The sequence below is a fragment of the Felis catus genome, chromosome X (assembly GCF_018350175.1).
Source record: "Felis catus isolate Fca126 chromosome X, F.catus_Fca126_mat1.0, whole genome shotgun sequence".
NCBI classification, from domain to species: Eukaryota; Metazoa; Chordata; class Mammalia; order Carnivora; family Felidae; genus Felis; species Felis catus.
The window spans coordinates 118,412,534-118,428,096 of record NC_058386.1 but is presented as its reverse complement, the minus strand read 5'-3'; the positions used below and the strand labels follow the sequence as shown (position 1 = coordinate 118,428,096).

Here is a 15,563-nt window from a genome sequence, read left to right as displayed (position 1 = left end):
TAACTGGAAGTTTGTACCTCTTAACTCACTTCATCTATCTTACCCATCCCCTCACCCACTTCCCCTTTGGCAACCAGCGGTTTGTTCTCTGTATTTAAGAGTCTGTTTTGTTTGACTATTCATTTTCATTTTTAGATTCCACATATGAGTGAAATCATATGGTGTTTGTCTTCCTGTGTCTGGCTTGTTTCACTTAGCATTATACCTCCTACGTTCGTCCATGTTGTCGCAAATGGCAAGATTTCCTTCTCTTTATGACCAAGTAATATTCCGTCGCACGAATATAACACATCTTACGTGTGCATTCATCTATCAGTGGACACTTGGGTTGCCTCCATATCTTGGCTATTGTAAATTATGCTGCAGTAAACCTAAGGGTGCAGATATCTTTTCAAATTCATCTTTTTGTTGTCTTTGGGTAAATACCCAGTAGTGGAATTATTGGATCCTATGGTATTTCCATTTTTTATTTCTTGAGAAACTTTCACACTGTTTTCCACAGTGGCTACACCAATTTACAGCCCCAGCAACAGGGTAGGAGGGCTCCCCTTTCTCCACATCCTCCCCAACACATCTTATTTCTTATCTTTTTGATACTAGCCGTTGTGACTGGTGTAAGGTGGTACATCATTATGGTTTTGATTTGCATTTTCTAGATGATTAGTGATATTAAACATCTTTTCATGTGTCTGTTGACCATCTGGATGTCTTCTTTGGAAAAATGTCTGGTCAGGACCTCTGCCCGTATTTTATGCAGATTGTTTTGTTTTGTTTTGTATCGTTGGTGTTGAGTTGTATATGTTTTCTAAATACATTTTGGATATTAACCCCTTAGCAGATTTGTCATTTATAAATATCCTCCCCCATTCACTAGGTTGCGTTTTTTTTTTTTTTTTTTTTTTTTTTTTGCTTTGTTGATGGTTTCTTTGCTGTGCAAAGGCTTTTTATTTTCATGCAGTCCCGGTAGTTTACTTTTGCTTATGCTTCCCTTGCCTCAGGAGAGGCACCCATAAATGCAATGAATCCCTTTGACATACATCGGACACTCACGATGTTTTTGTGAATGTTATATCAGAAGAAATTCTGCCATCTGTACTGAAAGGGACAGAGACAAGATGAAATGAGAGAAAGCCATCAGTCTCCCCAACATCTATAGGCAAGAAACATACTGGTAAAACTGCTTAGAGGCAAAACACATGGCTGTGATTCATAAAAAAGGAAGGATGAAATTAGAGAAAAACATCCTATGACTTCACTCCTGTGAGGACTTTAAGAGACAAAACAGATGAACATAAGGGAAGGGAAACAAGAATAATATAAAAGCAGGGAGGGGGACAACACAGAAGAGACTCATAAATACGGAGAACAAACTGAGGGTTACTGGAGGGGTTATGGGCTAAATGGGGAAGGGGCATTAAGGAATCGACTCCTGAAATCATTGTTCCACTAGATGCTAACTAATTTGGATGTAAATTTAAAAAAAATAAAACATGAAATTAAAAAAAAAAAAAAAGGAAGGATGATTCCAAAGCCAGAGCTGAGGGCCCTGAGGGAAGAGCCACCACCCACGGAGGATTAATTCCCACGCCTTAAAACCTCGTAGAGTCTGCCCAATTGGATTTTAATTTTTCTTGGGACCAGTGATTCCTTCTTTCCTTTCGGTTTTTTCCCTTTTTGAATGGAAATGTAGTTAACCGTTATTCTATGCCTGTCCCATTATTATATTTTGGGATCAGATGACCTGTTCGTTGAGTTTCAGACATTCACAGATGGGGAGTGATTTTGCACCAGGATGGATCTTACTGATAGTCTGACTCATAACAAATTAGATGATTTAGACTATAAGATTTGTGGGTTTTGATATCATGGAGACAATTTGATGAGATTTTGGATTTCAGTTGATGCTATGATAGGTCGCGACTCTTTTGGCCCTTGATATAAGATGGATGGAGTTTACATGTGAGATGGATGTGGATTTGGGGGGCCTGGAGGGAAGACTGTGGTAGGCTGAAGAATGGTCTCCAAAGATGTGCACGTACTATTCCCTGGAACATGTGAATGTGGTACCTTATATAGTAAAACAGACTTTGCAGGTGTGATTATATTAGGAATCTTGTTTTTTAAAAAAAAATTATTTATTTTGGGGAGAGTGCAAGCAGGGAAGGGGCAGAGAGAGAGGGGGACAGAGAATCCGAAGCAGGCTCTGCACTGACGGGCTGACAGAAGGCAGCCCAATGCGGGGCTTGAACTCACAAAATGTGAAATCATGACCTGCGCCGACGTGGGATGCTCCACCGACTGGGCCACCCAGGTGCCCCTATGTTAAGAATCTTACAATAGGACAGTATCCTGGGTTATTCAGGTGGATCCAATGTAATCACAAGGGTCCCTATAAAAGGGAGGCCGGAGGCTCAGATTCATTAGTAATGCAGATGAGGACGGAAGAAGTAGGTTGGAACGAAATGAAGAAAAAGCCATGAGCCAAGGAATGCAGACAGCCTTTAGAAGAAGAAGAAGGTAAGGAAGTGGATTCTTCCGTGAAACCTCCAGAAGTAACATGGCTGCCACTTAGATTTTAGAGTTTGCTCCTCCAGTACTAGAAGATGGTAAACTTGTATTAAGCCACCAAATCTGTGGTAGTTTGTCACAGCAGCAAAAGGAAACGAGTAAATGTCTTCACACATTTTAGTGGAATTTTGTGAGGGATTAGGGAAAAGAAGCATTTGTGTTTAATTTCTCATGTTTTAACCAAAATTCAGTTATTGTTATTATGAACATATTTGAAATCTTTCCCCTTTGATAAAACCCTACGTGTCTTTTATAATCTCTAGCTAGTGTCTCACCACAGCTGTGAAAACCTTTTTCTTTTTTTCTTTTTTACCTTCTCTGGCTCTCCGTGGCTTATCTTTTTTAAACCTGTGTAGTATTTACTGTTTCTACTTCTTAATTTTATACTGAATCGTATAAAGACTTAGTGTCTAAAGACTTCATATATTAATTCATTAACCACTTGTGAACATATTTTAAATATATTGAGTATTTCCTAGTGCCAGGCACCATGCTAAATGTTGAGACCCAAGATTCAAAGAGGAATCCAAGAGACAAATCCTTCCCTGAAAGGCGCCCATAATGTCCACTATTCTCATTTCCTATTAACTCGTAAGTCTCTGTCACGAGACTGTAGGCACCCTGAATGGAGGGCATTTTATATTCCTCTACTATGCTTGACATGATATTAGCACCTTAGTGAAAATTTATTCACGAAAGAAAGAGGAACAAAAAAGGAAAGAGAATACAGTAACGTCTAGGCTGGGATGGAATTCTTTCTCTTCCCCACCATCAAAATGCCATGTAAGTGGTATTTTCTAGGATAATCTATTAAAATAGTTTATTCCTCTTTGTGGACAACTCTGGGCCGTAACAAAATTAGCCTAAAATCCACTGCGTAGATTAAATTAGAATGGGTCTCCTTGATTCTTGATCTGTGTTATAATTAAAATGAAAACATCTGCAGCCATTTTGTGTTGATGGTAATTTAGAATTTTTGATTTAGCCTTTTATAAAGGCGATGTGTTTAGAGTCAAACTGCCTAAAATACGTTTTACGTTTCCTGCCTTGACCTTTAAGAAATTTAGTTAGGCAATTAATGCCTATAACTAATGAAGTTAGTGATCTTAGCTCTTGTGCAGCCGCATCTCTGAGAAGATGCCTCATACCTATCCAGTAAGGAAAAAAAAAAAAAAAACCCAGTTTTAATTTTCAGTACGTGCCTTTGGTTCCCATGGAAACAGCTCAGTAAAAGAAGTTTGAAATGTTACGTATTATTTAATATCTTATATTCATATAAATATTGCCAGAAGATATGTCATATCTATTCAAGTGTAAAGTATCACGGGAGTTAAGCAAAGGAATATATTAAATTGAAACTCATTGTGGTCCATTGCTGTTGACATTGCTGGCCTGGAAGGAACTTCAATAAGAATCTCAAGGACTATCTTGAAAAAATAATCAATACCTTGAGTAGAAAGTGTACTGATTTTGTTAGTGAGGATTCTTACAATCACACCACACTCTTCTATTTTGTAGAAAAAGACCTAAGAACTTGACTTTGGCTTAGGTTTTAGGGAGATGTCAATTTCAAATTGACTTACGTTTACTCACTTAGATTTATGTGGGGACCAGTAAAATTGGATGGATCCCAAATAAAAGAGGTTATTGACTTTGCATAGTAATGTGAAGTTTCCAAGTGTGAACCATTGCAATAAATAATGTTTCACTTTCAACCAATTCCATGCTATTGACCAATCTCAACTACTAAGCCTAAGCATCTAGTCTCGGATCACTCAGAATTCTCATTTTCTGACTCTACAGATCTTTTAGACTGGAATAGCACTGCTGGTGGAATCTTTGCAAGGCACTCAAACATTTTCTTTCATATTTTGGGTGGTTTTTTTTAATCGTACAACATTGAAGGAGTTGAACACAATGAAGTCTGTATTTCACACTTTGTTCTGCAGCATCTTGACGTTGAGCATCACATGCAACTTCTAGTTCTGGCTGCTACACGTCAGCTTGACCGTGCCCTAATGCACTCGTCCCTGTGGAATGTTCCCTGGAGTGCCTACCTCAGCCTCAGAGTATGAAGGGCTTAGGCAGGGATCCCACCCATTCCTCTTCCGGGAGTACCTTAAACTCTTCTGTCTGCTTCTTTGCAGGTCAGTCTCCTTACACTGTAAACTCCCTCAGGCCAGGGGTCACGTCTTACTGGTTTTCAATGTATCCTTCTCTAGCCTATCTGAGATGAAGCTTGATAAATTAATAGTAAAAATGCCAAATTTCCAGTCTGAAACATGCTGTGTTAGGGAAGTATATTCTTGTATGTAACAATGTATATACTGGATAATTATTCCAAATAACTCCAGAAATAATTCTTTGCGTATATCTGAGTGTGGGCACATGCTAAATTCCCAAGCAGCAAACCAGCCTCTTGCCACACACACACACACATGCGCACGCATCAGTGACTTATCGGTGACAATGATGCATGACTGGCTTTTAAGTAGCTCAGGGGCGCCTGGGGGCCCAGTTGGTTGAGCGTCCGACTTCAGCGCAGGTCATGATCTCACAGTTCGTGAGTTCGAACCCTGTGTCAGGTTCTGTGCTGACACCTCAGAGCCTGGAGTCTGCTTCAGATTCTGTGTCTCCCTCTCTCTCTACCCCTCCTCCACTCACACTTTGTCTCTCTCTCAAAAGTAAACTTTAAAAAAAAATTTTAATAGCTCAGAAGTTGAGACAACTGGTAGAGTGTTCCGAAACCATCCATGTGATTGCATTGTCTAAGAAAAAGATCATTTCAAAATGTCTCCTTAAGCAACTGTTGCCAAGTCCTTTCCAGTACAAACACTGATTTGCAGGTGAAGCTGTTACCCTGACAAGATCTAATGGTACCCAGGACTCTTAGTGCTCTCCGACTCACTGCCTGACCTTGTCAGGAAACTTCTTTTGGTGCCTGTCAGTGCGATGTAAAACTCTAAAAAACGTCTCCCCTAGAAAAAGCCTTTCTTGACCAAGCTGTTCTGAGAAGTACATATCTTAAAAGCAGAAGTAATTGTAAAGAAAATGCCGTAAGCAATACCATCCATCTCAGCAGCAAGAATTGCCCCAATACAAATTGAAATCTTTGACACAAAGAATTTTTAACACATTCTTGACTCACCTGGCTTCCTATCCCATTCCCTTAGGATGAGGTTAATCTTCCTTTCTAGCATCAAACACCATGGAGACCAAAGAAGCAAGCTGCCACAGTTACTAACAACCCAAACTGATTGACGACATCAAAGCGGGGAGCTCTCCCTTCCATCATGCTAGGGGTTCCTCCCACACAGCAGTGGCCAAGGATGGAGGAAGATGGTGACATGGGCTCATGAAATATTTACTTTATTGACCTTGACTAAGATAAAGTCAGTTGGGAGATACAACGATCTGTGGTGTCTAAAATATGCTCTCCTGTGCAGGTTCAGTACAATTCCTTTTATGGACAACTTAAATCTGTCTCTGTATCATCTTACATTTTATCGAAGAAGACCTTTACCAAATTTCTCACCAATGTTTCCATGAAGGTGGGGCTGACTGGATCATAATTTTACCCTACTTACTGATCAGCTTTCCGATTACCATTTACTTCATTTGAATAAACTTTTCTTCATTATATTATACATATAAAGGGGGCAAGAAATAGCCAGGGCAACTAGGAGTGGGTCTATGCAGTTCAGTCTCAGTTGTGACTTTTGCTTAATGTGGTCACACTCAACTGTGTTCTTGACTCACCTCACTCCTGTGGTTGTAAAAATGCAAACACTCTATCTTCTCTTTTTCCTGCCTGTTGTTCTCCAACGTCTTGCCTATACGTACGCCTGATTTCACTAATTAACACATTGTATTTGTACTGACCAAAGTGATGTATTTCCCTTCTCCTATGCTAGAGATTTCTGCCCTGCTCATCGAAAACCTGTCTAATCGTCTAACAACCATTAAGTCATTTCTGTGCTCTGGTGAGACTCCCAACCAGGCGCTTTAAGAGGAGTATTAAATACTGTGTCTCACTTCACCAAACTTTTCACAAAGCAGCTTCCATTGTTTACATATCTCCCACTTCGGCAGGCCATTCAGGTGAAAGTGCCTGACTGTGGAGAAATCCGAGTGTCTTGCATTTTCTCTTAGGTCAAGACTATAGGCATTTTTTTTTTAACCTTACCAATGTTTTTAATAAAATGAATTATCTCAACTCTCATTAAGATATTAGTTTAGTTGGCATGATAAAATGTCTTTGACTTGAATATACTCATGGTTAGCTCACTCTGTTTGCTCATATTTTGCAGCTAAGATTATTCACACAATAGAGGTTGATTTTTAAAATCATTATTGTTTGGGAGCACCTGAGTGGCTGAATGATTAAGCATCCGACTCTTGATTTTGGCTCAGGTCATGATCCCACGGTCCTGGGGTGGTGTGAGGCTCTGTGCTGGGCACAGAGACTGCTTGAGATTCTCTCTCTCCCTTTCCCTCTCCCTCTGCACCGCAACTCCTCGCACGCGTTCCCCCTCTCTCCCTCCCTCCCTTTCTCTCTGTCTCAAGAAAAGTCATTGTTTAAAAATCAAACTTGGCTCTACCTATCTACGTTATACATTGTGAAAAGAAACCACGAAGTATGATTGAATGACGCATGCTTTTATTTCTTTTGGGAGAATGTCATGTTTGTTAAATTTAAAATGTTCTTTTTGATGGAGAGCAAAATTGAGAAATAAATTAAACAGAAAAAATGCCAAGTGGTGGCAAATGTGCCCTTAGATTATTCCAGGAATATTTTAACTCCAAAAAAAGATGAAAGAGTCACAAAAGTTCACAGTAAAAGTATCAACACAGCGTATGCTTTAACACCATGTGCTTTTCTTTTAAAGGGTAAGTCATTTTATATCAAGTGGCAAATATAGTCACCAAAATGGGTTGGGTCTATTAATGAACATTTAGTTAAAAGAAAGAGAAGTACAGAAACATATTTGCCATCCATTTCAGAGTTTCTACGCCTCATAAACCATTTGAACCAAAAAATGCACAGATATAATTTAAAGTACTATTTATTTAACCACAGTATTTGAATTAAAATAGAATATTTTAACCATTAAAGCATAATATTCTGGTATAATTAGATTTTCCCACATTGCTAGAGTCAGAAGGCATGTTTTGTTTATTTTAGTGTCTCCTAAATCACTTAGCACAGCTCAATACAATTGATTCAATGAAGTAATTCTCTTCCTTTTTCCTGTTAATTTTCTTTTTTGCTTGTGAAATTCAAAGGTCATCCTAAATGAGAAAAAATATAATGGCCTGGCAAACCCATTAAAATTCATCCCTCTCCTCCGAATGTTTTGCTGAATTCATTAATCTATTCATTGATCGAACATAAACTGAGTGGAAACTATGTGTTATGATATGCCAGCCACTATTCAAGAACTGGCATAGAAATTAATAAAACATAAGGCTTCTTCTCAAAATACTCAGAAGCTAGTAGGGAAGGCACATAATCAGTTCATTAAAATATAAGCAACAAAAATAATTTATGCATAACCAATATGATCTATTTTCACCAACTTTGGGTACAAATCAGTCAAATCTCTCTTCTTCTAAGTATCTGCCATCTGATGATAGCAGAAATTCCATAGTTTCTCCTTTGATCCCTGCCCTTCCCTCTTACTTTCATTTTAATACCCAATAACCCAAGGGGAGTTATTGAGTACAAAGAGATCATTTTTGCTTCTAAATATCAGGAAGAGAGAGAACTGAGAAAAGGCATTGTAAATCTATCAAGGTTTTCGCTTTCATTGCTGCCACAGGGACCTGAATTTCCTGGATTTTAGGGTTAAAGTCTTAGTTCTTTTGATTCATTCTTACACGTTCAGCTATTAATCCAGAAAAATTGGTGCCGAGATTTGTTCTATGCTCCATTCTACCCCATAGTTCTTGTGTCAGCTCTGGTCATCAGCCTAGACAACTTCTAAACTCATGGTGAGATCTCATTTAGAAGTCTTGGCATCCTTTCTTTCCAGTGAATGTCGGTAAGTTATCAGTCCAATCAACTAGAGAGTTCATATAATATTGAACCTCAAAAAGTAAGGGATAAGAATTATAGCGATTTCCTCTTAAGTGGCTGCTTAATCTCTATGTAAATTTAACCTTTTTATTATTTTTCTTTTTCAAATGGTATTAAGATATTAGGAGGGGCTGCTTTTTCAAGACACACATAACACACTTTTCCTTTAAAGCATCAGGCACCTATAAGCCTTTGATTTCTATGACTGTGGTATGGAGCACAAAAGTAATGTGCCTGCACATGACTGGTCTCGACTTCTAGACACAGGATAATGTCTCACATATGTTTAATATTTATTTTTTATTTTGATTCCTCGAATATGAGAACACACCCTGTAACATGCACAGAAAGTAATCTAGATATATTGGGGAAACCCCTTCAACCTAACCAATGAGGCCTAAAGTAATACATTAGTTCACTCGATAAATATGTATTGATTATCTACTGTTTTCTAGGTGCTAGGGACACAGCAGTGAATATGAGGCCCTAATTCTTATGGAAAGCATGCGTTAGTGGTTGCAGACACAAAGTTAAGAAAGAATACATATATAATATGGCAGATGGTGGTAAGTGTTTGAAAAAATAAAAATTAGGATTAGGGAACAGAGGCTAACAGAGGGTGGGGAGGATATTATATCGAATATTTTAATAGAGCACTCAGGGAAGGCCTTTCTGCAAGGTGACCTTTGGGCCCCACTACCTGAAGTGAAGAGCAAACCGTTACAATATCTATACTAAGAGCCTCTATATAGAGAGGCTAGTAAGACAGCAGCATGTTTTGTTTGAGTCAGGATCATTGGCCAGCTATGGAAAGGGTGAGGATGGGGAGAGGAAATTTAAATATTTATTTAAAGGGTTAGAAATTTACATGATGTATTAGTTTTCTTTAATTTGTTAATGTTTATTCATTTTTGAGAGAGAGAGAGAGAGAGAGAGAGAGAGAGAGAGAGAGAGAGAAAACGAGAATGAGCAGGGGAGGGGCAGAGAGAGGAGGACAGAGGATCCAAAGCAGGCTCTGTGCTGACAGCAGAGAGCCTGATGTGGGGCTCAAACTCACAAACCGTGAGATCATGATCTGAGCCAGAGTTGGACACTCAACCGACTGAGCCACCCAGGGGCCCCTATGCTGTATTAGCTTTCTATTGCTGCTATAGCACAGTACCACACATTTGGTGGCTTCAAACAGCACGGATTTATTATTTTACAGTTCTGGAAGTCAGAAGTCTGAAAATGGGTCTTAAGGGGGCTAAAATCAAGGCATCTGCAAGGCTGTGTTCCTTTATGAAAGCTTTGGGGAAAAACTATTTCCTTGCCATTTCCAGCTTCTGGAGTCTGCCTCCATTGCTTAGTTCATAGTCAACTTCCTCCGTCTTCAAATCCAGCAGCGTGGCATTTCTCTGAGCATTCTTTCGTAGTTGCATCTCTTTCTGACCTCCTCTTCTGCCTCCCTCTTCCACTTTTAAAAAAAGAAATGTTTTAATTTAAATTTTAGTTAACATCAAGTGCAAAATTGGTTTCAGGAGTAGAATTCAGTGATTCATCCCTTACAACAAACAGTGCTCATCACAACAAGTGCCCTTTTCGATACCCACCATCATCCTGGCCCATTGCCCACCCACCTCCCTCTATCAACCCTCAGTTTGTTCTCTGTCGTTAAGAGTCTCTTGTGGTTTGTTTCCCTCTCTTCTCTCCCTCCCCCACTTCTCATGTGTTCATTTGTGTTGTTTCTTAAATTCCACATATGAGTGAAATCATATAGTATTTGTCTTTCTCTGATTTATTTCATTTAGCACAATACATCCTACCTCCATCCACATCGTCGCAAATGGTAAGATTTCATTCTTTTTACTTTAATTTTTTTAAAATAATTTACATCCAAATTAGTTAGCATACAGTGCAACAATGATTTCAGGAGTGGATTCCTTAGTGCCCCTTCCCCATTTAGCCCATCCCCCCTCCCACAACCCCTCCAGTAACCCTCAGTTTGTTCTCCATATTTATGAGTCTCTTCTGTTTTGTCCCCCTCCCTGTTTTTATATTATTTTTGTTTCCCTTCCCTTACGTTCATCTGTTTTGTCTCTTTAAAGTCCTCATTCTTTTTGATGGCTGAGTAATATTCCATTGTGTATATACACCACATCTTCTTTATCCATTCATCAGTCGATGGACATTAGGACTCTTTACATAGTCTGGCTATAGTTGATAATGCTGCTTGAGATAAACATTGAGGTACATGTACCCCTTTATATCTGTATTTTTGTATCCTTCAGGTAAATACATAATAGTGCAATGGCTGGGTTGTAGGATAGTTCTATTTTTAGTTTTTTGACACTCTCCATACTGCTCTCCAGGGTGGCTGCATAAGTTTTCATTCCCACCAGCAGTGTAAGAGTATTCCCCTTTCTCCGCATCCAGCAAAGAATTTGAATCCGTAATTGAAAATCTTCCAACAAACAAGAGTCCTAGGCCAGATGGCTTCCCAGGGAAATTTTACCAGATCTTTAAATAAGAGTTAATACCTATTCTTCTCAAACTGTTCCAAAAAAAAAAAAAAGAAATGGAAGGAAGACTTCCATAGTCATTCTACAAAGCCAACATTACCTTCATTCCAAAGCCAGATGCAGACCCCACTAAAAAGGAGGATTATAGGCCAATATCTTCTCTGATGAACCAGAATGCAAAAATTCTCAGTGAGATACTAGCAAATCAAATTCAATAGTACATTAAAAGAATTATTCATCATGATCAAGTGAAATTTATCCCTGGGCTGCAGGGCTGGTTTAATATTTGTAAATCAATCAACATGATACACCACATTAATAAAAGAAAGGATAAGAACCATATGATCCTGCCAATACATGCAGAAAAGGAATTTGACAAAATACAGCATCCATTCTTGATAACAACCCTCAACAAAGTAGGTTTAGAAGGAACATACGAGACATCATAAAAGCCATATAGAAAAGACCCACAGCTAATAACCCTCCTCAACGGGATAAAACTGAGAGCCTTTCCCCTAAGGTCAGGAACAAGACAAGGATGCCCACTCTCACCATTACTATTTAACATAGTACTGGAAGTCTTGGCCCTCAGCAATCAGACAAGAAAAAGAAAGGGCATACAAATTGGCAAGGAAGAAGTCAAACTTTCACTATTTGCAGATGACATAATACTTTATGTAGAATATCCGAAAGACTCCACCAAAAAATTGCTGGAACTAATAAATGAATTCAGCAAAGTCGCAGGATATAAAATCAATGTGCAGAAATCTGTTGCCTTTCTATACACTAATAGCAAAGCCACAGAAAAAGAAATCCAGGAATCCATCCCATTGACAACTGCACGAAAAACAATGATACCTAGTAATGAACCTAACTAAAGAGGTAAAAAATCTGTACTGTGAAAACTACAGAATTCTGAAAGACAGTAAAGAGGACACACACACAAAATGAAAAAGCATCCCATGCTCATGGATTGGAAGAACAAACATTGTTAAAACGTCTGTACTACCCAAAGCAGTCTACACATTTAACACAGTCCCTATCAAAATACCACCATAATTCTTCGCAGAGCTAGAAATTTTTTTAAAGTGATCTCTACACTCAACGAGGGGCTTGAACTCAGAGCATCAAGATCAAGTGTCACATGCCTTATCAACTGAGCCAGCCAGGCACTCCCTCCCTCTTCCACTTTTTAAGGACACCTGTGAATTCATTGGGCATACCTGCATAATCCAGGATAGCCTCCCTATTTGAAGTCAACTGATTAGCATCCTTAATTCCATCTGCAACCTTCATTTCCCTTTTGCCATGAACTATAATGTAGTCACAGGTCACGGGTTCCGGGGATTAGGTCATGGACTTGAGGAACCATTTTTCATATATATATGCGTATATATGTATGTATTCATACACATATACACACACGTACACACATCAGAGAGCGGAGAAGACCTTTCTAAGCGTGAGAAAAAAACCCTGCTAACATATAAGGAAAGATACATTCTGTAATTAAAGATGAAAAGTTTGGGTAAAAAATATGATACACAAAATTAAAATCAGAAAAAGAATTGTGTGGTATATGACATATGAAGCACAATTTTCTTACTAATATGTATTGAAACACCAACAACCTAAAAGAAAAATGGTCAAAGGACATGAACACGCAGTTCTCAGAAAAAAAAATACAAATAGACAATAAATATATAAAGAGATGCTTAACCCTGCTCATAATTAGTGTTGCCAGATTTAGCAAATAAAAATACAGGATGCTTAGTTAAATTTGAATTTCAGATAAGGACTGCATAGTTCCCGAACATCACAAGGGCTATACTTATACTAAAAATTATTTGTTGTTAGCAGAAATTCAAATTTAATTGAGTATCCTTTATCTGACAACTCCACTCATAATGGAAAAAGCATGAATTAAGGAAGCAATGTGATTCCCTTGTAATAGCATCTGGAAAAAATTAAAAAAAATGGTTGGACCGTGTATGTTTAGTTTTGTCTGAGTTCTAAATCAAATTAGACCTAGGCAGGGAGTACCTCGGTTAAGCCAGCAGTCCCCCAGGGGTCATGGCCCAGAATCAGTTTTGTTTCCCTGAACTTGAGTTACAGTGTGCCACAGGTAAGCACCTAGGTACTATGTTGCACACCAAAGTGCAGTTTTTCTCGTTTGCTGTCGAAACAACCAGGCTCTTGCAGGTACTCCCAATTCATTTGGAGCCTAGAGCCATGTTCTTAACCCCAGCCCGGGTGCTTGAGTTCTAGAAGCCGTTATCTAATCTTATCAGCTCTGTCATCTTTGGGGCTGAATTCCTTTCACTGTGTCCCGAAGACTTCTTTCTGTGTCATGTTCCACTTCAGACAATATGACCTAGAGCCAAAAACCAAGTTGAAGTTTTTATTGCCTTACCATCAAGCATTGTTATCAAGGGAACATGGCCTCAGTTTAAAGTCAGCTGCTGAACTGGAACTTATGCCCATTGGTTAGTAACTCCCCATTTCAGTTAAAAAGATGAAGAAACTCTAGAGACCTGTTGTACAATATTGCACCTATAGTCGACAGTAATGTATTGTACCCTTTGAAATTGGTAAGAGGGTAAACTTCATGGTAAGTGTTTGTGCAACAACAAAGTTAGAAAAATAATAAAGTGACCTGCAGCTGAGTATTGCAGTCACTCAGACATTTTGCACATCACGTTTAGCTGAAGAAGGACTGTCACAGACCTGTCACATAGGATAGGAAGCAGGCAGACAGCTGTGGAAACAGAGGCAAAAGTATAATCATGACCCATCAATTCCCTGGGAAATCCATTACTGCTGGTGGTAGTAAAGCCTTGCCAGTTGGGAAGGTGCTTCTGCTTTGAAAAGGAAAGCCCATCAAGAGTCAGCTGCAGGAGCCTCTGTGCATTCTGTGTATTCGGTGTATTCAAGAAGGCATGAAAAACAGGAAATCTATATTCTTGCCACATAAAACAATCAATCCGCATAGCACTTTCTGATCAAACATAACAGCTTGATTGTTATATACTCAGAAGCATTGTTAGCAGAGCCTCTCTGACTATGCAAAGTAACTTGAGAGATAAATGAATTGGGAGGTGCAGGATGTTTCCAGAACCTTATCATCCAAAGCAACTGAGGTTTAAAAAAAACAAACAAACAAACCTAGTAATTTATGGAATAATCCTAGGCCTTTTCAAAGGCCAATATAAATTATCACAAAATGAAAAGGTACGTGTGATAAAGATAACAAAGTAGTAAGAGCCTTAATAAATAAAGAGCTCTAAAAATCAAGTGTTAACAATGGAACTTCTTCGTGTTGCTGTTTGCTACTTTACATCCATTCTTTTTCCTGTTCTGCTTGGTATTCTGGGGTGCTAACCTGAGAACCATATCATGAAGACTCCCTTAAAAGCTGGTTCCAGCTGAGTTCAGCCAATGGGACACACTGGTATAAGAGCTGACTGCAGGAGAAAAATGAATCTCCACTTTGGGTTTATCTTGGAGTGGCTGGGTCCCTAAAGCATTCCATTAACAACTGCATTTGGAAAAACCACCACATGCTCTAGGCCACAGCATCATGGATACGCGGGGAACAACGACACGGATTGGTGGGACATGTGACTCTTCAGGTTCTGCCTTTTTGAAAGTCACACACATTTCTGCCCTCAGTGAAGCGGGCAAGTGCTACATATTTCATAAATCAAAACCTAGCTGGGACAGTTCCTCATCTTCTAAAATCTCATTTGGTAACTCTTCAGTTCTAAGGATTTAGATGTCTAGTTTCTACCATGCATAGATAAGATTTATGGAGTTTTAAACAGTTGTCAAATTGTTTTCTTTTTCTTTTTTTAATGTTTATTTTTGAGAGAGAGACAGAGCATGAGCGGGGAAGGGGGAGAGAGAGAGGGAGACACAGAATCTGAAACGGGCTCCAGGCTCTGAGCTGTCAGCACAGACCCTGATGACGCAGGGCTTGAACCCACAAACTGCGATATCATGACCTGAGCCGAAGTTGGACGCTTAACCGACTAAGCCACTCAGGTGCCCCAAACAGTTGTCAAGTTTTTATGCAGGGCATCATATTTGCCTTACTATTTTGTTCAAAATTTTTTCTTCCACTTAATAGAAATTATTTCTTAAAGACAAAGCACCCCTGATCCATGCTCCTCCTCCCTTTAAAAAATGGACATGATGAGGGGCGCCTGGGTGTCTCAGTTGGTTAAGCATCTGACCTCTGCTCAGGTCACGATCTCACAGCTTGTGGGTTCAAACCCCATGTCGGGCTCTGGGCTGACAGCATGGAGCCTGGAGCCTGCGAGTTCTGTGTCTCCCTTTCTGCCCTTCCTCTACTCATGCTCTGTCTCTCTCTCAAAAATAAACATTAAAAAAATTAAAGAAATGGACACGACGAG

General features: G+C 39.1%; 1 long non-coding RNA gene across 1 annotated transcript in view; it reads left to right on the top strand.

The window, feature by feature from the left end:
* LOC123383346 overlaps window positions 1-15,563 on the top strand; it is a 425,625-nt gene that overhangs the window by 238,894 nt on the left and 171,168 nt on the right. The window lies entirely within an intron of this gene.